General features: G+C 41.5%; 1 protein-coding gene across 2 annotated transcripts in view; it reads left to right on the top strand.

Annotated features, from left to right (window-relative positions):
* Window positions 1-23,898: 23,898 nt before the first annotated feature.
* The window catches only part of LOC102291884 (interleukin-1 receptor accessory protein-like 1-B), a gene marked incomplete at its 3' end in the record, with an annotated part of 149,736 nt that continues 146,907 nt past the window's right edge, over window positions 23,899-26,727 (top strand). Inside the window, 1 exon segment of one of the 2 annotated variants that reach the window (XM_005935077.3) lies at window positions 23,899-24,745. 2 annotated transcript variants of the gene reach the window in all.

The following is a 26,727-nucleotide window of genomic DNA, read 5'->3' on the forward strand; positions in this document are numbered from 1 at the left end:
TGGTCCCTCTGGAACATTTCGGGGTAATGGATGCCCTGCTGTTTTGTCTTCTGCCAGCATTGTTTAGTTTCTGCTTGTCTGTGTTTGTCATTGTCTGACTTTGGTTTAACCTCTTTTTTTTTTTTAATCATCACTTATTCAAATGATAATTTCCCAGGGTGAACTGACATTTTCAAAATTATAGCAGTTTTTTGGAACAGCTAAAATGCCAAATGTATTTAAATCACAATGATAATTCTCATTTTAGGGAGACTATAAATGTTCTCTTTGGCTAATTGTTTCTGAAATACAATTATAATAGCATTTTATCCACTGTGCCAAAGTGGAAAAAGCTATAAAAAAAGAAATTAAATGACCTTCAGCCACTAAGGCCACAGTGGTTACGTTTAAAAACAATGTAGCACAAGTAGAGAAGAGCCGCTGCTTTATAAAAGATGGAAGTTGATAGGTTTGTAACTTGAACCCATCCGCTGGAACGTTGAAGACAATATAATTACACTGCAAAGCAAGACACAAGTAGGCAAACTTCTTCATGTTTCTCGTGCACGGGAGAGAACCGGACAGGCGCCGTTCCTTCGCTTGACCCCAGTTGCTCTCGTCCGTCCTCCCGTACACTGTCCTTTTATTGAGGTTACATGAATATGCATAGGTTCATTAACATATGACGTCTTACATAGGTATACATGTGAACAAAGAATACTGTGTGTGTGTGTGTGTGTGTGTGTGTGTGTGTGTGTGTGTGTGTGTGTGTGTGTGTGTGTGTGTGTGTGTGTGTGTGGTGCTGATCAAAGGGTCAAACATCCTTGGTCAGGAAGAGGGTAGCCTCCCCCTCACCCTAGATGGTTCATCCTAGATAACACGGTGAGGAAGTCCTGCAGTTCATCTAAACAAAGAGCACTTAGACTAGAACAGACGCAACTACGTTAATCCTACCATAAAACAATAAGACACGGTATGACCTCTCATGCTCCCAAAGTGCTGTCTAATACACACAAAGTTTGCAGACTATCAAGGATCAAAACCTCTACCAATCTACAACTAATTACAAAACTCTAAGCATATATAAGTAAATATTTCTAAGCATAAATGACAATCAACAATACAAACTCTAACAGAAGTAATCCAACTAAGTAATGCCATGTAATAGAGTCTATAGAGTTTACATAGTGACTACAATCTTTGCTAACAAAATACCAAAATCCAAAGAATTCTAAAATGTATTTCCTGTCCTCCATAATTTCCATGTCTTGTCTTCCTGGGGAACATCTACATAATGCTACATTCACACCTTAAATATGGACACTAGGGAAAACAGATGTTGGAAACGGTGGCACACTAATATTAGTGCGACTGTGTACAGTGACTGTGTGATCTCAATGCCTTTGAAATGGTTGCTTTGAAGATGGAGGCCCGGTCTGTGACCATTCACAGCAATAAGGAATAAGACGGCATTAAGACAGAGTCAGTTTGTCTTATGGGGTGAAGTTGAGAATTAGATACAATCTGTTTTTGATAATACAGCAATTATCTGTGATAAATCTGCAAAAACTAGCACATTTCTTGAAGCCTGCTTCATATCTGTGGCCATGCACATACACAGAAATTCACATTGAGAGTCCAGCCAGAGTGAGAGTCCAGCCAGAACCTGCTCATAGATTCTTCTCATAGATTTGAAGCAGAAATTTAGAAAGCCCTCAACAAAAATCAAAAGTTTGGACACACCTCATTTAATTCTTTATTTTCATGACTATCTACATTGTAGATTCTCAGATTTCTGAGGAAGGTGACTTGGATGAATCTATCCTCAGCAGCAGAGATGACTCTTGGTCTTCCTTTCCTGGGGCGGTCCTCATGTGAGACAGTTTTGTTTTAGCGCTTGATGGTTTTTGTGACTGCACTTGGGGACACATTCAAAATTTTAGTAATTTTCTGGACTGACTTACCGTCAGTTCTTAAAGTAATGATGGACTGTCGTTTCTTTACTTAGCTGATTGGTTCTTGCCATAATATTAAGTCTAACAGTTGTCAAAGAGGACTGTCAGCTGTTCTGCACAACACAACTGATGGGCCCAACTCTATTAAGAAGGAAAGAAATTACACAAATGAACCCTGACAAAGTACACCTGTGAAGTGAAAACCATTTCAGGTGACCACATCATGAAGCTTATTGAGAAAAGGCTACGGGTTTGCAGCACTGTCAACAAAGTAAAGGGTGGCTACTTTGAGGAATCTAAAATATCAAACATATTTAGAGTTATTTATCAATTTGTTCTTCATATACTTGATGCCTTCAGTATGTATCTACAATATAGAAAGTAGTAAAAATAAAGAAAAACCATTAAATGAGGAGGTGCGTCCAAACTTTTGACTGGTAGCGTAGCTGCTGGACAAAAATTTAACTGCAAAATATAACTGTTGTTTGGCAACCTTTGAAATATAGGTAGCATTAAACCAGTTGGCAACCAACTGGAACCAGGTCTCCTGTGCTCTTTGGGGCAGACTTACTTACACTGATTGCAATGTCTTGGAAACCTGTCTAAGACAGGCAGAGTCGGACCGCAATTATTTGGAGACAGGTTGCCTCCCACTACTTGCAATTGCCCACCAACAGTAACAGTGCACTCCCCGATCTGTTCTGTTGTTACTCTAGAGTGATTGAGCCATAAGCCACAATTTGTCAGACTTTAGTTGAGCTCATTGAACACAATAACCTCTGGAGAACTTCATATGTGATTTGCTCTTGTAATTTCAGACTAACTCAGTAGCCCCTGTACTTCATTTACTTATAAGATTTAAACCAAACAGTTGTCGTTTTTATGGTAGTATTGTAGGATTTCTCTAGCCAGTAGCCTTTTTTAGAAGATCTGATAATGCTCAGTTTAAACATTTCTTAAAGCCTTAAAAAGTGAAATGCCTCACATTTCACAGGGACAATACAGACCCTTTATGTGACACGGAAGAACTGACAATTTGTCTTTGTTGTCAGTAATGAATTCTCTGCACTTAGTTGATAAAATTACAGGCCACTGACGCAGGAGGGGTTATCTGTCTGTCACCAGTGGCAAATTAGGTTGGTGCATTTTTAATGTTTTTGCAACAATGTCAGACCTCTCTTTATAGATGTCATAATGCACCAGGAAATTTTCTCAGTTCAGGTTTTCACACGTTCAGCTCACTGTGACATTTTCAATGGCTCTTTTTTTCTCTGAAGCAAAAGATAATCTTTGCTTAATCCTTTGCCTAGATTACCTAATCCTAGATCACAGACTCAAGCATGAACATGAACAGAGGAAGCAGCTATATTGATATATTGTTTTCTGATGAACTCTGGTTAACCATTTGTTTGTACAAAGCCATTAATGTCAACAAACATGAGTGTCAGTATAAACTGTGGGTGAAGATTAAGTCTGTAGTATTTGCCTTTTTGTGCATTTTTGTGCATGAGTTCTGGCTCATGGCAAGTTAAAGGCTAACATTATAACTTCACTAACACTTACACAGTCAAATTCAATGAAAACCTGAGCAGCACATAAGAGGTGTCAAAAGGTTTGCACACGGGATAGGTAATAGGCTTTAAATGACATCCCGATACTTAAAAAACTGCAATAATAGTTCTGATGATGCTTGTAGTTTGCAGGCAGCATTTAAAAAGTGTCAGTAAATGAAGAGCATTTTCCATCCTTCTTTCCTAATGAGCTACTGTCCTTGATGACAGGCTACCTCATTTAAAGTGTTTGAAACAAATTACCAGCAGCTGAGCATTATAGTGCTATAGTAGAGAGACACAGTATTTTTTTTTCCAGTGATACAGTGTAAGTCAGATGTAAGCACAGACGTAGCCTAGGTACTGTTTTACCTGGAAATTTTACGTAAAACTATAAAATGCTTAACATGTTAGTTTCATAATAACAAACGCTGCACAATGCTGCCGCATAACAAAACTGAAAAATATTTTCGAACAGGGATTTTGTGCTTTAGATCGCACTTTTAAAACAACTGCTCAAAGTCCCCCTTAACCATCATGTAAACACGTCAGTTATTTCCAACCACCGGCTGATCTTCCTGTCATATGAAGTAGAGATGGCACGATACCACTTTTTTATGTCCGATACCGATACCATAAATTTGGATATCTGCCGATACTGATATGAATCCGATATAGTGTATTTTTTAATCAATAAAACTGTTTTTTTAATATCTTGCTGCATTTTGTATAAGTTCATACTCAAGTTAAAAAAAACAAAACACTAAAGCTATTCTGTTATACCTGTATGCAAAAAATACACTGCACCCAAAATATTTCATAGTTCAGCAATACTGATCAATCTAATAAACTTAAACCTACTCCATCCTCCCTATTCTGGTATTTTAAAGAGTAAGCAACCTAACTAATAGGGTTCTAAAACTCCCAGCCAAAAAAATAAATAAATAAAAAAAGGGAACCACACCCTCCACCTCATGATGCTTAATCAGTAATCACTTTAATTGATGCAGTGTGAAAAAAAATGCACAGAAATCAATTATTTTTCAAGAATAATTAAATAGATTCAACATCTTTCTTCAACAGAATCTGCAGACTGCACAGATGGTACCTTCCCAAAGGAAAAAGTACTATAGCTTACTAGGGTATATTAGACTTAATAGTTACTATATACAGTAATGGACTTCTATACATTTTACATCAGATTAAAACTTTGGGTGTAAGATTCAGATAATTATTTATTAAAAGCTAGACATTTTAAATGAGAATAAGAAAGAAAAGTATGTCTTTGTGCCCCTTTTCCCTGTTAATGCCCTATCGGCCCCCCTGGCTAAACTTTGCTAGATCCGCCCCTGCACAGTTACCAGCCGCTGGTTTCCTCTTTCTGGTCAAGTGGCCAATAAACAAACAAGAGAGACGGACTCGTGCGACAGAAAAGCCGATCAGCTGATCATTGATCAGTTTCATGATTGAAGTAGCAGCAGGAGAGGAGAGGAAGAGAGGCAGTCGCTCCATATATCGGTTGTTAAGCTTAACGTGCGGAATGCTTTACAAACATTCAGAGATGAACTTACACACTTGTTGCTCTGGGATCACTTCCTCAGAGATGAAATGCCGGTTTGGTAGGAGGCTACAAATACACACAGCCGCATCTATCACGTGAGGCATACTGCTGCACGTGCTACGGTTTGAGCAAGTGTTGAAAAGTATCAGTAACTAATTACTGATTACTTCCCCAAAAAAGTAATCCCGTTACTTTACTGATTACTTATTTTCAAAAGTAATTAATTACTTAGTTACTTAGTTACTTTTTAAAAACACGATTTACAACCTGAAGAGGTGATAAAGCGATAGATCTTTCAGCCCAATTCTACTTTTTCTAGCATAATCCATCATACAAAATGTAATCAAATGGAAAAGTCTCTTTTTTAAACTTGTTTTATCAGTTTTAATCTTTTAACTTTATGCATCAAGCAAAAATTTAATTATATGCAACATTCTCTGACTTGAATAAATTAGTTTAACATTTAAACCTATTTTCTGCACATTCCAGCACATAAAATAAAATATTTTTTGTGTTTACACTCTCTTTCAAATAGATGCAAGTAAAACACAGCAGAAAATAAATAAAGTCAAAGACTCAGCGGTCCTGTTGCTCTATTTTCACCTGTAAAGCAGGACTGCGGTAGGCGGAGGTTTACCCTGGTGCAGGTGTGCCGCGGTCAGTTGAAGAATCCGCGAGTTTCTCTGTGTTTCCCATTACGTCGTTGCGCACTGGTGCTTGTTGAAGTTTAGGGGTTTTTTTCGCTGTAAAAAGAAGTTTTCTTCCCACGCACAACGGACACTAATGTTTTTGTCACTTTTTATGGAATCAAACTCAAAGTAAGGTCAGTACTTCCACGCTTTAAACGCTGCACGCTCATACTCTCTCCCACTCGATATGTGATCCATTGTTGATCTGCACACAGCTGTTGTCACTAACGGCGCACTCGCTTACGTCACTGTCGTGAGACATTCTCGCAAAAAAATCACGGTTTTAGTAACGCAGTAACGCAGCGTTCCTACGGGAAAGTAACGGTAATCTAATTACCGTTTTTGCAATAGTAATCCCTTACTTGAAAAAAGTAATCAGATTACAGTAATGCGTTACAAGTAACGCGTTACTGCCCATCTCTGGTTATGAGCCGAGTTACACCATGTCGCAAGTTTTGTGAGGTGCTGGATCGGATTACATTTTTTATTTCTTACCGATATCCGATCCAGTAATTTACGTCAGTATCGGACTGATACTGACACATAATATCAGATTGGTCCATCTCTAATATGAAGTGCAGCTAGCAAGTGAAACTAGTGAGTGCTCCATCAATGCTCAGAAAAATTATATGGTTTATATGCTATTATCTCATCTTTCATATACTGGTTGTATTCAAAAGCATGTTTTTTTTTTTGCCTCAAGTGGCTTCCACCTTTTGCAGGAAAGGGCTTCTTGCATATTTTGGAAAGTACTTATTCGAAGGCTGACAAGGCCCTTGTGGTTCTCTCAGTCATGTCTTAGCTTGTCTCGCTGGGGGATGTAAGTGCATTATATTGAAATAGCAATAATCGGGATATTCTTTTTTTTTTTTACCCATAAAGAATATACCGGTGTTATATGGCACAGCCATAATTTGTACAATATTTAGATGCCCATTGAATGTTTAAGGAACAATGCAAGGCAATAAATGCAACTAAACACAAACACTTTTTGTGAATCTTGTTGAGAACTTAAATGTTACCATAAAATGGTTAAAAAATTCATTTTGATTAATAGTGCGGAATAGAATACATGATTTAACTGTGTACTTCAGATGTTAATGGTCTTTACAGGTTAGTGTGACACGAAAATGTTGAAACTTCACTTCACTTCAGTCTTTTGAATGTGTTTGATAAAATCTCTGATGGATCTATCATCTGTTTTGCACAGGAGTTGCTGTTATTGTGTTGGCCTTAATGCTTTAGTCCAGGTTAAGAGTTTAGATTAAAAACAGACTCTCCCCAGTGCACAGTTAACGTCGGAAGCTGCCTTTTTAAAAAAGAAAAAACCACATCCTAACATGTTTACATCAAGATAGATGGCATGCACAGTGCAGTCATAAAGTAATCAGGAAAGTCATTTACATTGTTCACTTTATATATCTGAATGGTTGATGAAGACGTTTTAAAACATCCCTCTGAAACCAATCAATTCTGGCCTGACTGAGTTGTTTATATGGAACATTTCTATTTTGTGTGGGCTTTTAAACCAATTATACTCAGAACATTAGGCTTCATGTAAGCAGAGCCATGAAAAAAACCCCAAAATGTTCAGCAATCATTTTAAAAAGACAATTACATTTATCTAAAAGCTGCTAAAATTAGCAATCATAAGCTGCTATGCATTAGTTATATCTGAAGTAAAGCTGTACATAAAAATGGCTGAACTTATTGCAATAAGAGCTTTGTATTTACATTTAAAAAGTTGTATTGTCTCCCTTTGAAGCCTTGTGTGATGTGATTGTATCCATGTGCTTTGAAAAACACATCACTTCAGCTGTAGCAGAGTTCAAGCAGACATGAATAACTGTTGGCTGAATAAGGGAGGCAGGTTCTGGTTTTAATTTCCGCCAGTGTTGATCTTAGAGATGCTGTCCATGCTGCATAAAGACTGAGTGTCACTTCATAACCTGGACAGACAGGATTAGTATCAGCACTTAACAAATGAAGAACATCCTTCATACTAATCTTCCAGCTGTCAGACATGAGCGAGCCAGGGGATACTCCTGCTCCCTCACTCCAGATCAGCTTACTACTAATGACACACCCACTCCTGCTTTCTAACTCACCATACAAACACAGCAAACGCAGCACGACTGACCAGATGTGAGGCGGTTATGGCCGAATTGTTGTATGGTGACCGATGAATGGCACGTGTGTCATTGCCATAAATGCAGCCATGCTGATAATGTAGGATAATCCAAGATAACTTGAAAAGGAAGAGTGAAGCAAGCTTGAACTTTAAAAGAAAGTCATTCACATGGCTGCTTTTTATAGATATTTTTCCCACAAGATTTTTATGGGGTTTTTTTTTTCACTTTTAATACTAATTACAAACATTTTGCTGCAGAGCAAATCAATCACGGCATATCATGAATCATCACATAAATTCATGCAAAATCATTCAGAGCAGAATGATGAAGTGGCAAACATTTAACACTCCTCTTTTTGTCACTCCAGGCTAACAGTGCTCTTCTTCCGTCCTTTTCTCACTCAGTCTGTTTTGTGACCTTCAGTAACTTGCTGTTTTGTTTGCAATTGTCCTCTGTGTGTGTTTTTTATGGTTGGCTGATGGTTTTCTTTTCGCCATGCCACAATGCAGATGCTCTCATTTCCCTTCAGTGACACAGCCTCAGTGCCCTTCAATGTTTTTGCCTGTTTATATTAAAGAGAGATGAAAGATAAGCCTATTTCCACACTAATTAGACACAGGGCTGCCTTTTATTGATGGCAGGGAAAGGGCTATTTTAGATAAATTCCATGATTTGATGTTCTTAAAAAACAATAATGTTGAAATCTAATAATGGTGTGATGAAGAAATTTCTCACGATAAGAGTTGGAGCCTGATTGCCGTTTGTCTGGTTCAAATCTTGATTGGAGTGGTCATATACACGCTGAATGACCAAATATGGCTGTTTGGATGTCTCAGCCACATTCGTAACTTTTTTAATTTCAGTGAAACGAGGCAAGAACAACTCATGAAAAGAGATTACAAAGTTGCAGAGCAGTGACAAAAAGAGATTTCAGCAATCCCGTTCTGTTCTGTTATAGAAATTGTAGAAATCACATGTTTTCAGTGCATGGATAATGCAGTTTGGTTTATCTTTTTGACCCATGAACCCAAGATAAACTAAAGCTCTACATGTATGAATAAATTGCTTGTAAATGTTTTCCACATGATTATTTGTTTCACATGAATGAACACAGTCAAGATTCTGATTTCTTTTTGCCAGTATTGGGGTTTAAGAGTGAGAAATAAAGATTTTAATGAGTATGGCTAAACGTCTCAGTGTAACCACCGCATTCGTTGCTTTATGCACCGCCAGTAATGTCATCACACAGCCACTTCTATTTATGCTGCCCGGCCCGGGAGCCGTCGCCAGTCCCCTTCGAGGCCTTCCCCAAACCGCAGCACCAGTTCACACTTCCTCATCCCTCATCGCCCATCGTTACCGAGGATGTGGTCCCAGCTAGTGAAACTGTAAAAAAAAAAGCTGACACACGCTCAACACGACATCCAGCTGATTTTAACAGATGTGAGCAGAGTGTACTGTAAATGAGTAATCTATAACTTGCTATGACAATAAGACAAGATTATCTCTAAACTGCATTCTTGCATTATCTTAGGAAGGCTCTAAATAAGTATCAGTATTGGTGTTGATATTATTGGTTGAGTGCTACTTCCTAGATACTATGTAACACCAACTGCCTAACTCAAAGTATACCATAGAAGTTGCTGTCACGGCGGGGCGAGCTACGCACATTAGCTCGGCGTGCCTGTGTAGCGTGCTGACTAGACCCAAGCGCGGCTATGGCTAGCGGTGGGTTTGGAGCAGACACGCAGTTATTCTAGTAACGATCAGTGCACGAAGCGTGGCTTCGGAACTGTCGTTACAGACAGAGAGCGAGCGGAGCCGGGAAGAGAAAAAGGATTGAAGGGAAAAACACTCACGGTTGCTGAATCAGGCGGAGACTGACGTCGGCAGAGTTTCGGAGCTCCTGACACGAAGAGAATGATGTCTGAGCGGCGAACAGGTGGGTGGCGTCTCTCTTTTAACCCCGGCCCCGTGATCAGCTGATCACAGCTGATCACCGGCTGACAGGACCCCCCCCCCGTGACGCGCCGCTTAAGCTGCGAGACGTGGAAAACCGGATGGACCTTCATGGCGGGCGGAAGCCGGAGACGGTAAGCCACGGGGTTGAGCCGGGCAGTGACTTCGTACGGGCCGACGAACCGGGGAGTGAGCTTCTTGGACTCACCGCGCAGCCGCAGGTGCTTTGTGGAGAGCCAGACGCGGTCCCCCGGCTGGAAGGGGTGACCCGGGCGGTGGCGGCGACGATGCTGCCGGGTGTACAGAGCGTTGGCCCGGGAAATGGCAGCCCGCGCCTTGATCCAGGCCTGGCGACAGCGGCGGACCATCCGTTCAGCAGCAGGCACGTCGACCTCCGCTTCCTGATGGCTGAAGATAGGAGGATGAAAACCATGACAGACCTCAAAGGGCGAGAGACCGGTGGCGGAAGAGATGTGAAGGTTATGAGACAACTCAGCCCACACCAGGTAACGAGGCCAAAGCGACGGTTGGGCGGAGACGAAGCACCGTAAGAAGCGCCCCAACTGTTGATTGGTCCGTTCAACCTGCCCATTGGTCTGAGGGTGATAGCCGGACGAGAGGCTGGGAGACGCTCTAATCAGGTGGCAAAAGGCTTTCCAGAACCAGAAAGGTGTCGGCGGTCAGGGCATCCCGGATAGAGTCCTCCAAGGGCCACCGAAGGGGGGCAGCGAAACAATGAGACGGTAGGATAGGTCCAGGGTCTGACGTGAGGCCGTCCTGGGCGAACTGCCTGGAGAGAGCGTCTGCCTTGGTGTTCTTGGAGCCAGGGCGGTAGGCGAGGTGGAAGTTGTAAGGTTCGAAGAATAAGGCCCAACGGGCCTGCCTTGGGTTGAGCTGCTTGGCAGAACGAATATGGATCAGGTTCTGGTGATCAGTCCAGATCAGAAACGGTTCTTTCGCTCCCAGGAGCCAATGCCGCCACTCTTCCAAGGCCCACTTGATGGCCAGGAGTTCCCGGTCGCCGACACCGTACCGTCGCTGCGTGTCAGAGAATTTCCTCGAGAAATAGCAGCACGGGTGAAGTTTCCCATCCGGGCCGTGTTGAGAGAGGACGGCGCCAGCGCCAACATCGGAGGCATCCACCTCCACCACAAAATCTCCGGCAGGATCAGGGTGGAGCAGGACGGGAGCCGTAGCAAACCGGCGGATAAGGTCTCGGAATGCCTGTTTCGCACCAGGGGGGAGGCAGAAGGGCTTGGGCAGGTTAGCTGGTTTGGTGAGGGATGTCAGTGGGGCGACAATGGTGCTGAAATTGCGGATAAAGCGCCGATAGAAATTGGCAAAGCCCAGGAAGCTCTGTAGCTGCTTAAGGCTGGAGGGCTGAGGCCACTGGGTCACGGCTTGGACCTTTTGCGGGTCCATGGTCAGGCCATTGGAGGAGATGGTGAAGCCCAGGAAGGTGGTGGACCGCTGATGGAAGGCACACTTCTCCAGTTTGCAGAACAGCTGGTACTCGAGCAGCCTGCTCAGCACGGCCCGCACATGGCGAATATGGTCCACTTCGGTGCGGGAGTAGATCAAGATGTCATCCAGATAGGCAAACACCCACCGGCCCAGCATGTCCCGCAAGACATCGTTGATCAGGTGTTGGAAGACAGCAGGGCTGTTGCAGAGGCCGAAGGGCATCACCAGATACTCCCAGTGCCCGTTAGGGGTGATGAAGGCCGTCTTCCATTCGTCCCCTTCTCTAATCCGCACCAAATTGTAAGCGCTGCGTAGGTCTAGTTTGGTGAAGATGCAGGCCTGGGAGAGGGAATCGAGTGCGGTGGATAGCAGAGGAAGAGGATGGCGGTTCTTAACAGTGATTTTATTCAAGCCCCGGTAGTCTATACAGGGGCGAAGCCCGCCGTCTTTCTTCTTACAAAGAAGAACCCCGCAGCTGCAGGGGAGGTAGAAGGGCGAAGACGTGGTCCTCTGAGGCTGGAAGGGTTTGAAGGCCCGAGGGGTATGGCGAGGCCGCGACATCACACGTTGGTCAATCTTCAGCGCGAGGTCCACGGCCTCATCCAGGGTTTTAGGGGCCTCACGGCCGGTCATCTCGTCTCGGATGTAGTCAGCCAGTCCCTCCAGAAAAATAGAGCGCAGAGAAGCGTCTCCCCACTGTAGCTTAGCGGCCAGGGTGCGGAATTGAGAGGCAAAGTGACAGACGGGTCGGCTGCCCTGGCGTAGATGAAGCAGCTGTGACTCCACTTCCACTTCGCTGCTCGGGGGAACAAACGTCTTCTTTAATTCCTCCACAAACAGGGCATAGTCATTGCAAGCTGCCGATTTATTGTAGTAGAGAGCCGCGGCCCATTCCTGAGCCTGGCCAGACAAGAGAGAGGTTAGCAGGGCAACCTTTGCACGGGCGGTGGCGTATTTAGTGGGCTGACACTCGAACAGCATGTCTAAAGTGGCAAGCAAACCATCAGGCCGGCCATCAACTCCGTTCCACTTGTCTGGTAGTCCGATCCGGGGTTCCGCGCTCACCGGCGCTGGCTGACGTTGCAGCGAGGTGACGGAAGTGGAAAGTTGGAGGACAGTTTCGGTGAGGGACTCCACTTTTGTGCACATCCGATCTACCACACCGCGAAGATATAGAACTTCGGCTTTCAGCCGTTCGAATTCCGCTGGGTCTATAGCGGGCTCAGACATCCTGTCACGGCGGGGCGAGCTACGCACAGTAGCTCGGCGTGCCTGTGTAGCGTGCTGACTAGACCCAAGCGCGGCTACGGCTAGCGGTTGGTTTGGAGCAGACACGCAGTTATTCTAGTAACGATCAGTGCACGAAGTGTGGCTTCGGAACTGTTGTTACAGACAGAGAGCGAGCGGAGCCGGGAAGAGAAAAAGGATTGAAGGGAAAACCACTCACGGTTGCTGAATCAGGCGGAGACTGACGTCGGCAGAGTTTCGGAGCTCCTGACACGAAGAGAATGATGTCTGAGCGGCGAACAGGTGGGTGGCGTCTCTCTTTTAACCCCGGCCCCGTGATCAGCTGATCACAGCTGATCACCGGCTGACAGTTGCACCAAGTAGGACCCAGAAAGTATGACAATAGAAATGTAGTAGCCAGTATCAATACCAGTAGAAATGCATGATTTTCAATAGTCAATTTAATACAAATAATATTCATAATCCCATATACTTAAACATACTCCTTGATTAAAAAGTCATTTGAACTCAGTGACCTGTGGTGGCAGAGTGGTGGTAGTGAAGCCTAGTAACATTACTACAAAGTATAATGTTAGTTACATTACATCAGTATAAAACATGGTTGCTCTTACAATGCGAATACCAGCTCTTAAAAAAAACCCTGTAATGTGTATTTCACAATAAAAATGCCTGACTATTCCTTATTGTGTGAGTTGTGAGTTGCGCTGCAGCTTTGCTTGTCATCATCTTCAGTGTGTTGTTTTTGCTGTGCCATGTGTAGTTTTGTGCCTGCGGGTGTCCGTCTTCTTGTTCAGCATGTAAGGATAGACGAGAACACCTGTAGGTTTATCCTGCCCCAGTCATCCAATAGAAGCCTTGGTACCAAGGGTTAAAAGGATTGAAAGATATCTTAAGATATCTTAAGAATTGGTTCTGGTAACATTAACATCTGGGAATTTTTTTTTTAATGAAAATAAAATAAAAATAAATGATTTTATTAGAATAAGAAGAACATCATTGTGAAGCCTGAGAGTCAAAGATGGATTTTAATTTAGGATTACTGGGATAAAATACCTAAAATTAGATCCCAAATTCGAAAAAAATAAGTGGTAAAGGTTTAAACTTCCCCTTGTAAGAATGTGTTTAATTATAAACTGGTGTCATACACACAACTTGGTAACCTATTGGAGTAGGTGGATTTAGTACTCATGAACTGCTTCACTTGCCTTTTTTGTTTTGTTTGTAGAAGTACAACATAAATAGAAATGATACAAGTCTAAAATTATCAGGGAGGAAAAATGTGTTTGCTCTCTGCACGATTACCATATTACAGCTAAATAATTCACTGTCTTCATGTTCCTTCTTTCTGTGCGCAGGGGTCAGAGTGGATTAAACTGGTAATAATAGCAGTCTTATTTCAACAGGAGAGCAAGCCAAGTTAGAGCCCCTGGCCCTGAAATCTAAATTAAGAAGAAGTATGGTAGGAAATTCTACGGCTGCGTGCTTAAGTACGGAAAGATACACAGAAAGAAAAGGAGTGACTCTAGTTCTCCTGCCTATATCTCTGCCAGACAAATCAAGTGTGGCTCTAGTCAGCCTCTACCTAATGCAGTAGGGCTTCTGATATGATGGAACTAAAAACAATGAATAAATCATCTCTACTGCACTTAATAGCACCCCTTTTATCTTTCAGACCATTCCAACACTTGCTTTTATTGCTGTTTAATGTGAGAAAGCAGTAGGAAGTGAGACCTAGCAGATCCAAAGTTACCAGAAGAATGTATCTTTTGTCTCTCTTTATCTTATTTGGCCTAAATTGGGCTTGAAATGATAGGTAATTGAGCAAATGTGGAGTGAGACTTTGTTCTGACTGGGTCTCAGGGTTGTAGATTTCCTTGAGGAAATTTCAGCACCATTTACCAGACCCTTACTCTTATGATTGCTTTCTCTGGATGAAAACTTTTGAAAGACAGATTTAGACATTATATAATTTATAAAAGCACGCTTGGAGAAGTTGTGTCTCTCAAAAGACAGGTAAAAGGCAGTTAGAGGCAAGGAGACCATGTTCAACCCAGTATGCCCTACGTAATAGTCTGTAATTGTTTTGCATGCTGAGTGCTGACGTCCTGCGGGCGTCTCTTGGAATGAGATGGGTTATATTTCCATTTTCAGTTCTATATGGATGAGTCCAGGCCTGCACTACTAATAAGCAGATCCACCACACTTTAAGAACTTGCTTAATTACTGATTCTTGGCTGACCTTGCTGTCTGCACTTCACTTTAGAGCCTCAATTGTGGCTTGTCAATTTCTATGTTAATGAATACTAGAGGCGCAGGGAGGGACAGGGAGAGGACAATTGTTTTCAGAAAAACTTGATGTTCAGCAGAGGAGTTATGTGATTAAAATATTGTTAAGTAACCTTGTATTAAGAGAGTGAAAAATAAAAGACATTAGATTACAAATGCACTTAGCTGCTGTACTTAGTGTCACATAAGAAGTGCTACTTGTCAAACACCAGCTTTGAGACATCACAAGTAAGTGGGGGCTTAAATCTTACATCTAAATAAGTCCTAAGATTTGGTTCTCATTTATATGTGGTGGCATCCTGTCACTACCCTCTTCAAAACCCCATTTGTAGAAGGAAGTGGTGCTTGTGTACCTTTGAGTTGACTTTTTCTAGTTTTGTGATATCAGTCCACCAACCAGCTGGCAAAAAATAACTTAGGCAGTCATTTAAACTTTGATCCACAGATGAGTTCATGTGACAGAAATAGTTATTGCCCCCCCCTGAGTTTGAATTCTGTAGATCACATATAAGGGTAGCATTGTGTTTGTAGTCCACCATGTGAGCTTCATAACTGAGCTAGCTTGTGTCTTTTGTTTGGAAATTCTCACCACCAGGTTCCTTGACAAAGTTCTGTTCAGGCCATGTGAGAATAAAGCAGGTAATTGTGCTGTGAATTCAAGTGGGCGAGTGGGTGTCATGTGCTATGCCTCCTGCTCTGTGGTAAAAGTGAGGAGAATGACTTTGCCCAGACTTGATTTTTCTAACACTGGAGTTCAGGAAAACTGCTAATGCAAACTGTCGACTGCAGTGACAGCTACACAGAGGCGTAACAGCAGAGGTGTAAGTGAAGCAGATGCTGATGCTGTATAAAATTACATGTCAAAAATGACAAAAATTAATAATAGCTGGATAAGATGAAACAAGGACAAAACACCGCTGTGCTCCAAATCACCGATGGGTGTGGGCAGGAGTGTTGCTTCATACCTGGTACTACAGCGTCACGGTATAATGGCAGTGAAACATAGCACTGAAATTGTTTAGGCTTTTAGGTTTTGAAAGTTTGATATGAATTCATCTACATTTTTGTGAGAAAAGGCATACTTACATATATTTATACACAGTGTAAGCATGTTTTTTTCCCTTTGGAAGCATCTTTGCACAAATTCACAGTGCGTGGTTATTAAATGTAAATCTCTCCACTCCTGCACATCTGAGACTTCCCACTCTCCCGCCCTCTATTCTTTTCTTTCCATCTCTTACTATCTTTCTATTTTGCTGCACCTTACCATGTATTCCTTTTTAGATGGAAAACAGTGATCCTGCTCCAGTCTTCTGATTAAAAGGAAAAACCTCGACTGGGAATCATCAGGAACGCTCCCATGATGGCTCCAGATGCAAGCTCTTGATTGGCTGCTTGATGTATAATTCAGATTAGATGGGAGATCTTAATGAGACTGACTAATGATGTTGACACGTGTCTCAGCGTGGAAGAGGGGAAAAAGTAATGCCTGCACACTCACAAATTTATTTAAACAGATAACATCAAATGTTCGTCAAAGTCAGAGTGTAACGTCGCGTTTATGACATTCATGTACTGTCAAATTCTTCATGCTCTAGATACAAACGGGTCTGCACCAAGTCTGCAAAACATCTTGTATTTTAAGATTCTTAGATTTTAACTTCTAATAATTATGGACTTGTGTGTTTTTTTTTTTTTCAAGTTTTCCCATCACACATGTTTTGATGTTTGTCTTCACTGCAGCTGTTTTTCTATTGCTATGATTTTTCCCTTTTTTGTTTTGCTTTTTTAATTTCATACTTTATTTGTAGTATTTGCTTTCAGATGCTTATCATCGTAGGCATGGTCAATGGTTTACTCACACCTGTTACCGCACAGACTGCTTTTTGCGTCTGGGTTTAGATTATTTTCTTTTGACAACTACAGCCTTATTTCTCTAAATGAATTTGTGGATGTACAGCCATTTTCAAATAGCTATACACCCACGGTACCAGTGACATACATAGGACCACCCCAAACATTCCCAAATGCATATTACTAGTAGAAGTTCAGAGTACCACTCACTAAGTTCTCCTTCTCCTCCTTTTCTCAGTGTTTTCAAGGGATTCAGCTTTAAACTTTTTTAAGTTTTTGTGATAATTTAGTCAATGGTTTGTTGGCAAGTTCCAAAAGGAGAAAATGTAGTTCCAAGTTGAAATATTCAGCACTACTCAAAATGCAAAAAAAACCCCAAAACAACCTAAACTATGAATAATAAACTAGCCTTTTGCAAAAAGTTATTTAACACAGCAGTGGAAAAAACTCAGAGTGATGCAATGACAAGGTCATGTCACAAAACAAGGAGTTTTCGCTGTTTTAGAGGAGAAATTGTCAGTGTGTGACTGACGTCAAAAGGAATGGCTTGAATTTTGGATCAGAAGGTGAAATGTCCTTCTTTTTTTGTATATATATTTTAAAAAAACAAATGAAAGCATCAAATATGTAGGTTGATGTCCAAGACTTTCTGTGACTGAAATAAAACTCTCCACAATGCAACAATAGCTGTTAGATGATGAGTGGTTTTAGATCATGATGATCCAGCAGTGGGTGGTACATTCTTATAAAAGCCCAGACAGAGAAGTTATTCTGAATCCACCACTTGTACTCTTCAACTTTGTTTTAACCCCCTCCTCTCCTGCTCTGCATTTTAAAATGAAACCCAGAATTTAACTTCTCTGGAAGTGCATCACTTGGTGAGGTTAATTAGATGTTGATGCCTTTTCACACGCTATGATCAAACACGTATGCCGGACCATCAAATTCAAAGGCAATGGCACTGTGATTCGGAAAGATGCCACTTTAATCAAAAAGGCTGTTCACAGCATTCAGCACATGAACTGGCCAAAACGATGACATAATCAAGGACAAGAAAAGGTGTCCAAAAGTTTTAGAACTATTAGATTTCTTGTACGTGTGAGCAATTGCTTTTCCCAAGGTTGCACATGAATCTGCTGGCAGTGTCAGTATCAGTTATAAAGAGGTTAAATCACTTCTAACTGAAGGATTTGAAAAAGGAAATGGCATTTTGAAAAGTAAACCTCTGAGGGACTGGTAACAATAAACCAACTCTCATTCTGATGTGTTGGTTTTAATTCAGTTGTGTGCTCTGGCTGTCAGTGGTTTTGTGCTGGCACAGATGTGCATACCAGATGAGCAGGGGAAATGGCATCATCTCTACAATTACAGGAAGGTCACGACCTGCTGTCACAGCAACCGTTTGGCATCCGTTTAGAAACTGCTTGGCACCCGCAACCTGCAGATTTCATAAACCTGCAATTAGGCAATGGGCATGTATCAGTCAGCACACTCTGTGAAACATCTGCTTGTCTGTGGGTGTGTGTTATTGCGTTTGTCAGAGTATGTGTGTTCGTCTGTCCATTTTCAGCATGTGTGCATATCACAGAAAGAATTAGAAATGATGGACGATGGACACAAGCTAACTAGCAAATTGTAAAAATCTCTCATTGAAGCCTTAGAAGTGGAAGGTGAAGGGACATCCAGTATAGTCTCTTGGAGATAAAGAAGCGTTATTTCTCTTTTATGACAGCAAATTCCTAAACAGTTGGAAGAAGAAATGGCTTCTTCCTGATGTCTTAGTCTTTTTGCATATTTGTCACACTGACATTTCAAATCATCCAGCAGACTTTAATATTAGATAAAGATAGTATGCATAAATACAAAATGCAGTTTTTAAATGAGTGATTGCATTTATTAAAGAAAAAAGTTATGTAAAGCTACTTGGCTGTGTGTGGGAAAGCAATTGCTCCCTAAACGTAATAACTGGTTGTGCCACCTTTGGCAGCAAGAACTGCAATCAAGTGCTTTTCACATCACTGTTGAGGAATTTTGGCCTGCTGTTCTTTGAAGAATTGTTTTAATTCAGACACACTGGAGTATGTTCAAGCATGAACAGCCTGTTTGAGTTCATGCCAAAGCACCTAAATCTGATTTAAGTCCAGATTTAGACTAGTCCACTTGTTTATTTTCTTTCTGGAGTCATGCAGAGGCAGATTTTCTGGTATGTTTTTTGACATAACATAAGTGTGGTTGAGCTTCAGGACATGAACTGAAGGGAAAACATTCTCCTTCAGAATTCATGATTTTATCAATAATGACAAGTTTTCCTGAAGTATCAAAGCAGCTCCAGACCATCATTCTAACTCCACCATGTTTGGCTGTTGGTATACCCTTTTTATGAAATGCTTTGTTTGTGGGACCTTAAATGATGCATGTGAGGCCTGCAGTTCTTTAGATGTTCTGGATTCTTTTGGGAATAACCTGGATGAAACATCAAGGTGGAATAATTTTGTAGGCTGGCCCCTCCTGGGAAGGTTCACCACTGTTTCAGGTTTTGTGGATTATGGCTCTCACTGTAGTTCACGTGCCTCAGTTAAGGTCAGTGTTCATGATCCAATAAACCCTTGAAAATTGCTTTTCAGACTGATAGATGTCAATGACTTTGTTTCTCAGCTGTTCTTGAGTTTCTTTAGATCGAGGCATGATCTGCTGATTTCTTAATAAAAAAAATATGTTAAAATTGTTTCATGATCTGAAACATGTAAGTGACAAATATGCAAAAAAGCTCAAAATCAGGAAGGAAGCAAATACTTTTCCACAGCACTGTAGGTGGTGAAATTAAAGTGTCTTTACTCTAAACATATGCTTTACACAAAATCCTTCTAAGAGTTGGCAGAAAATATCCAACAGCAACAAGAACAAGCCTAACTCAGAGAAGGAAACAAGAAATGGCGGAAGGCACAGAAACAGGAGGGAGATGAAATGACGACAACTGATGGACAACACACAGACCAGACGGTGACAGATATATAAACTAATGAGACAAATATTGCTCCCAGGAGATGATGAAAAGCAAAACAGAGCTAAAGGAAGTGTGAATATTAGACTGATACTGTGACATCACTCATTTGTTGGAGGCCAAGGTTACACCACGTTTGTGTGCTATCAAATCTATGACAGCGCTATGTGTAAGTGGACAGAAAAGAATTCAATATGGGGTTCATACACGCACTGCTACAAGCAAGATTCACTGGTGGATTTAAGCACTTTGAATCAAACCCACAGCAAGGGGGAAAAGGCTTCATCTTATTACGTTAAAACTTTGAGAAATGTTCAAGTAGAAACCAATGGAGAGCAGACAATTTGTCTGTGTGTGAACTCACATTGCAGGAGTACTGCTGTGTTTTAAAAGTCCACGGCTACATCTGTTCTTGTGTTTCCTGTGGCCCACTAGGACACACATTATTTTCTTCTTATTTTCAATTTGAACCAAAGAATTAATTGTTTCTTTATCTGGCTGCATTCATATGCATCGTCTATTTCTGTCCGCTCAGGAAAGTGGGACACGATGTTAATTCAAGATATCGCCTATTTAAAAGCAAAGTTGGTGATTTTTTTTTTTTTTTAAATTAGTGAAAGAGTCCATATGGAGCCGTTCCCATCCAGTCAAAGTAGCCTCCGTGCAGTGCCACTGAGCAGAGGGAGACTGGACAATGCAGCAGCAAGAAAAAAAAAGAAGTGTGGGAGTAAGCTGTGATGGAGTCCTGTGATCTCTAAGCAGTTTCTATGGCATCACTTATGCACCGTTTATCTACCGAATATGGAGGAACTAGCCATGAGTGAGTGAGTGCGTGAGTGAGTGAGTGAATGAGTGAGCATATTTTTTATTTTTTTATGGAGAATGAAGAGGAGGGTTTATGTCATATCAGTCAGCCTCTATATTTTCTGCAGGCGGAATAATGGTCAGGTACCTACTCATACTCTGAAAGGAAAACTGCGGAGGCAGATACGTCTGTGACGAGTTTCCTGAGCCCTGGGCCAGTGCAGTTATACAAGACAGCCCTCTTCCTTCCCCTCGTTTACGGACACCACAGTTCCTTTTGGGATTTCACAATGAAAGGTGGACAAGACACAAACACATGCAGTGTAATTGTTGTGTGCATAAAAATGCCCACGTGCTGCTTTAGCATTCCTTTTATTCTGTAACCTCAGCTTCAGTGTTGCTCCTGTTTTCTTGAGGGCAGTATACTATGAAGATTGCTGTGTAGTCCCTACAACTGAGATGACCACTTTTTAAACAGGGTTGCTATGTTAAGTGGTTGAGAAATATAAAAGACACACAAATGAAACACAAGTTTTTGTTTAGCAAACTGGACAGTATAGCTTAGCTGGCATTTTAAATCTACAGAGCACTTGTACTCTTATAAGCTGCAATCGTGGATTACATCATATGATGCAACCATAATCAATACAGCAGTGAAAAAATGCTAAATGAAATGCATAACTGAATTTCACCAAAGAGTTAAGAGAATCCTTACAGGTGGGTGGATGGAGATGCAGTTTTATGACTTCCAACAGCTGTTACAGATCTGCACAAATGAATGTTTAAAGTGAGAAACTATGGTGATGGGTCTGACATGATGGATGATCGTGCTTTTTCTAAAACAATTACATCTGCCCATAGTAGATCCCATATCCCTGCTTCCCTAGCTGACACAAGTTGGTGAATGGTATATGGGATTTTGTTTGTGGGGCTTACAGAACTGTCGAAACTTGACCAAGAAGAGATGCTGTAGAGAGTTTTTCAAGAAAAGGAGTTTTTTTTGTGAGCTGCTTAGAGGTTTATTTATTTCACATTTTCCTGTGATGGATAAATTATTAAGTTGTAGTAAGGCATGCACTGGAGCTCCACTATACACCATATATAAGACAGCTGTTTGGGCAATGTTATTACATTTAAATGTTGAATCTCTTATTAAGAAAAACAATTTAAGGTTTCAAATGTTTCAATAAAAATCAGTAAATATGCCTCCAGTAACACAGCCTTTGAGTCAGATGCCTAATATTGATATTGAAGTGGTGCATTTAAGGCACTGATTAAAAAATACAGGTCTGAATTTAGCTTATTACTCCGCCCCTTCCTTACACCCCATGCTGCTGCAATCCTTCTCCATAGTTGTATTACTTCCCGCATTGATTACTGCAATTCCCTCTTATTTGGGCTCCCTAAAAGGTCCCTTCATGAACTCCAACTTCTTCAAAATTCCACAGCTCGGGTCATAACTCGTACTCCGTCAAGAGCTCATATTACGCCAATTCTTCAGCAGCTTCACTGGTTGACCATAGAAGTCAGGATAAACTTTAAAATCTTACTTCTTACGTACAAGTGTATGCATAAATCTGCTCCTTCCTATTTGTGTGACCTGCTCCATATCACCACAGTTTCCCGCCCTCGCCGATCCTCATCTGCTATTCATCTTACTGTTCCGTTCGCACGTCTTACCACTATGGGGAACAGAGCCTTCAGTCGCTCTGCTCCTCGGCTCTGGAGCTCTCTTCCTCCAGCCATAAGAAATATAGACTCTCTTCCCACATTAAATCACAGCTCAAAACACATCTGTTCAAACTGGCCTATTTGCTTTAGTGCTGATTTTACCTGTTGTCAAGTTCTGCTTTGCAATTTTAACTTATTTTATGTATTTTATGACTATTGCTTTGTTTATTAATGTTGTCCTTTTGTAAGCTGACCTTGGGTTTTTGAAAGGCGCCCTCAAATAAAATGTATTATTATTACTATTACTCATGGTGATAATTGGGCTACTCAATTTAGTATGTGTTGGTTTCATCCTGGCTTTGATCTGATCTGAACTCTCTGATTAATTATTTACCATAAAAACAAATACATAGAAAAAATATACCACGACCATTTTTATCCAGCAAAAATGTCAAACCAGCTTAAAATAGAAGGCATTCGCACAGAATGGTGCGAGGGAGACAGCGGGTAAAGTGTTAAATATTGCACACAGAGCAAACAATTCAACAACAATTCACCACTGAGTGTGCATTTGGCTGTGAGATTTCAGCTGAGCTGAGACTATTTTTTCTTTTTCAGACCGCTATTACATGAATTAGTAGGATGTGTCTCATCACCACTGATGGCTCATGCTAACCCAAAATTGGAGATGAGTACAAGAACTGAATCATTCTCTATTGGATTTGTACACCCACACAGGTGTTTTCATGTATTCTGCTGGATTACATGCTGGTGTTAAATGTGGGCAGACGTAGTGTGTGGCATAACTACAGTCCAGGTACTGATAAGATGCTGAAAAGGTGTAATTTGTCCTGACAAAATGGATGTAACAAACTAACAGATGAGTCAGAGAGTTGCCAATCAAGCAAAGTCTATATATCCAGACCTGAGAACAAGTTTAGTTCAACAAACTTAGAGAAATCTTATTATTTGCTGGCAGTTTCTTGGTAGCATGGTTGCCAAAGAATGAACTAACTTCTAAGTGACTTTCACAGTGAAGCTTACACAATTCTGATTAATGTGTGGTGTTTGCTTAGTGGACTAATCTTCAAGCTAAAGTTCATTACTCAATTAGAAACATTCCCTCTGTTGTTGTGTATATTGTTGTCTAGCTGTTCACCAGTGTGTCTTTGCTTAGAACTGCATGACGCAATGACAACATTATTGCCTCATGTAGATTTCACAGGTTTCTGAAAACAAGTCCATCAGAAAAAACATGAATGTAAAAGCTGAAGATGGTACTTTACTGCAAAACCAACAAACTGTATTTCTTCAGCCTCCACCTACCTTTTGGTTTTTAACAGAAACCGGGGAGATAATAAAGATATAGAAAATAGAGCTGCTACATAATCACTAACACAAAGAGGTCAATATTTTCTAATTTCAGTCAGACTTCAAACTGTTGTAAATAAGGATGTTATAAAAGAAGGCAGCGTGTAGCCTAGAAGCTCCCTGATGTCTCTGAGATTGTGATGTCGGTGTTTCAAATTCGACAGGTGTCCGGATAACTCCTTTTAATCGCAGCCGCAAAACAAAGTAATAACAAGATTAAACAGTAGGCTGTTTATAATTCATATTTCCATTTGAACGGACAACATAATACTTTGAACTCGCACTTTATTTCAAGCTCCTCTCCAGCGTAAGGCTGAAACATGCAGTTTTAAGTCCCTTCTCTCTTCCCTGTTGATCTCTCCTTTTCCGCACCTCCCACCCCCGTATTTTCCTTTCTTAACCCTGTCCACCTTTTCCTCTCTTCCAACAAGTGAAGAGCGGATTTTTTTGCACTTCTTCTTTGGCGCTTTGAATTGAGTTATCGATGTCTGCTGGAATTTCTCTCCCGCGCCATCCCCTCGTCTATTTTGCCGTTCAGTTGCGATGATGGTGCCAGAGTGCAGGTGCAGCATGTGTTGGAGACAGCAGGGACGGTGTGTGGTGCACTAGGACCAGGGAGCGATTCCTCTCGTCGTGTGCATTGCAACTACAGAGGAGCTGTGGAGGAAACCCCCCCATCGGATCTGGCCATTATATCCATACATTTCTTTTCCACATCTCCACCGCGCCGCGGCTGAGTGGGGATCGCACCAATCAGCGAGCCTAGGATGGTCAAGCACCCAGGAGAGGATTAGCAGGCTAACCGAACACTATTTGCGTAAAAGTCAGCTGTCAGATATTTTTTTCGGAGGGGTTAGTCGTTTGACAGCTTAGCCCCAACTCGTTTTGATGTTATGTTTTATTTGCTGTAGTAAAATCGTATTTTTTTCTTCTTCTTCTACCCATCATCCGTTTTATTTCAAGCGCGCAAAGTCACATCTGCGTAGGAGAGCACTTGGCGCACTTCTTCCCTAAAGGACAGAGACAAAAATCTCCATTCTTCTGTTTGGATTTAAACCGGACGATCGGCTGAATGGGTGACCTCGCCGAAACACAGACTATCACGAGCTTGCACACACTATATGGAAACCTGTTTTCTCCATTGACCTGGAGTTGTGATGTCCAAAGCCTTCCTCACTGACTGACAAACGGCGTCGTACCATTTTTGGAATCGAGTTGAAGGTAGGCCAATTTTCTTTTTTCTTTTTTCGGCTTTTCGACATAACACGGTTTTTCTGACCATCTGATAAAGTTCGCAGACCTCATTTTAACCGACTCTTCTAATATTACAACCACAGATTGATCGCCCCTGGTCTGTGGTTCTGTCGGACAGTTGCAGTAGTTAATCTAGAAAAAATACACGGTGGAGAAAGGCTAATATAAATCAGTTTTATAAAGCTCTGAGTCAGTCAAAAGCTTTTAATGGGAGAAGTTCAACACATGCTGTGGAAACGATGTAATTGACTTCGAATATAGATTACAAAGGGCTTCAAACATTCAGGAAGCCAAAAGATAAATAATTAAACTAAAGATATGCGTCGCAATGTGAGAGGCAACCTCAGTGCCTGCCTTTTTTGTTTAGTTTTTTCTTTTTTTGGGAATGAGTGTTCCTGTTTTGTGTATTTGGCTCACGATATGTTTGCTCATGAGCTCAATCATGGAGATTCCGGAGAAACCCTCTGCAGTGCAGTCTCATACATCGGGCCGCCGGGCTCACTGGAGCTCACAAAGGAGAGGATTTAGATAAAGGTGTAAACGAAGCAGCAGCTTTTCCTGAAGGCAGTCTACCAGTAAGCCTTATTATATGCACAATCCTGTCTTTATACGGAGGGATATGGGCTGCTGGTTGTACCGAGGCAATGATTTAGCCACAAAAGAGAGCCTCAAAAAAACACAAAACTTATTATGCTCTCTCTCTCTCTCTCTCTCTCTCTCTCTCTCTCTCTCTCTCTCTCTCATGTGTGTCACGTGCACACCCACACACTCTCAGTGATAGTTTGAAATGACTGTGTATGTGTGAGAGAGAGTGCGTCACTGTACTTAGGCTGTAAAGCTTAAATTGGAGACATATTTGAATGCCAAAGCTCGCGCACATGCTGTCATTATTTTACTGCCCGAGCAAAGCTTATCCGCGTCATTACGCAAATGTAACCGTATTGAAATGACAGCTTAATCGGATTGGGTTCCTTGCCATTTTGACCTACTGTACGAGTTACCTATGAGGGACGAACAGCGCGGCCCATTGGGTGGAAACGTACAAATACCGACGCATGACGCAGGGACATGAGTGATAGATGATGATCCTATTTCTGGAAGTGCGCCTGGATTATAAATGTCTGAACAATTTAAGCGCTAGTGGAAACATCAAGAATCGCCAGTCTTATTTATTGTTTGCCATGCTCTGTGCGTGTGTGTGTGTTTTGAACCTCACTACAGGCAGATATGAGGAGAGACTGTGGGTGGTCAGTGGCTCTTGGACTCATCGCAACCGTGTTCTTCAAGTGAATACGCACACGCTGGTATTAAGCCCCAAAGTCTTTGTCTAGCTGTCAAACAACCAGTGCTGCCTGGTTCGTCGCCAGGCTGCAGTTTGAGGTGACACCAAGCCGGAGTCATATATCGTTAATCAGAGCAGAATTTTTTGACTTTTGAAGTTTTTCAGATAACCTTTATCTATTGATGCTGGCCGGGACGATATCATCCGTGGGACTGAGGTGAGCCTCATCTCCAATTCACGCTGTTAACGAAAAAAGTCGTGAAACTGAACAGTCTCCGCGTCACGCTGAATTTTCAGTGTAGTTTGTGTGAGCACGGGGCCTTGCTAATAAATTCGTAAAGTCACTTCTGTCTGATGTTTCACGGTGCAGCAGATAAAAATGGCAGGCCGTCGCTCTTGCCAGCAGCACCTCGTCATAGGAGAGATGACAGGAACTGTCCGTGGTGCTGAAACAGACAGCTCCTTTGTTCAACTCTGGGCAGAAATGTTCGGTTGCTGCTGTAGGCTAACTCTCCTCGGCTTGTGTCACATTTTGTGTGTTAAATACTTGGACAGCTAGTGAGTCACACACACATCTATCTATCTATCTATCTATCTATCTATCTATCTATCTATCTATCTATCTATCTATCTATCTATCTATCTATCTATCTATCTATCTATCTAT

This window comes from Haplochromis burtoni, unplaced genomic scaffold (genome assembly GCF_018398535.1).
Source record: "Haplochromis burtoni strain Fernald_Lab_line unplaced genomic scaffold, NCSU_Asbu1 Contig_75, whole genome shotgun sequence".
Lineage (NCBI taxonomy): Eukaryota > Metazoa > Chordata > Actinopteri > Cichliformes > Cichlidae > Haplochromis > Haplochromis burtoni.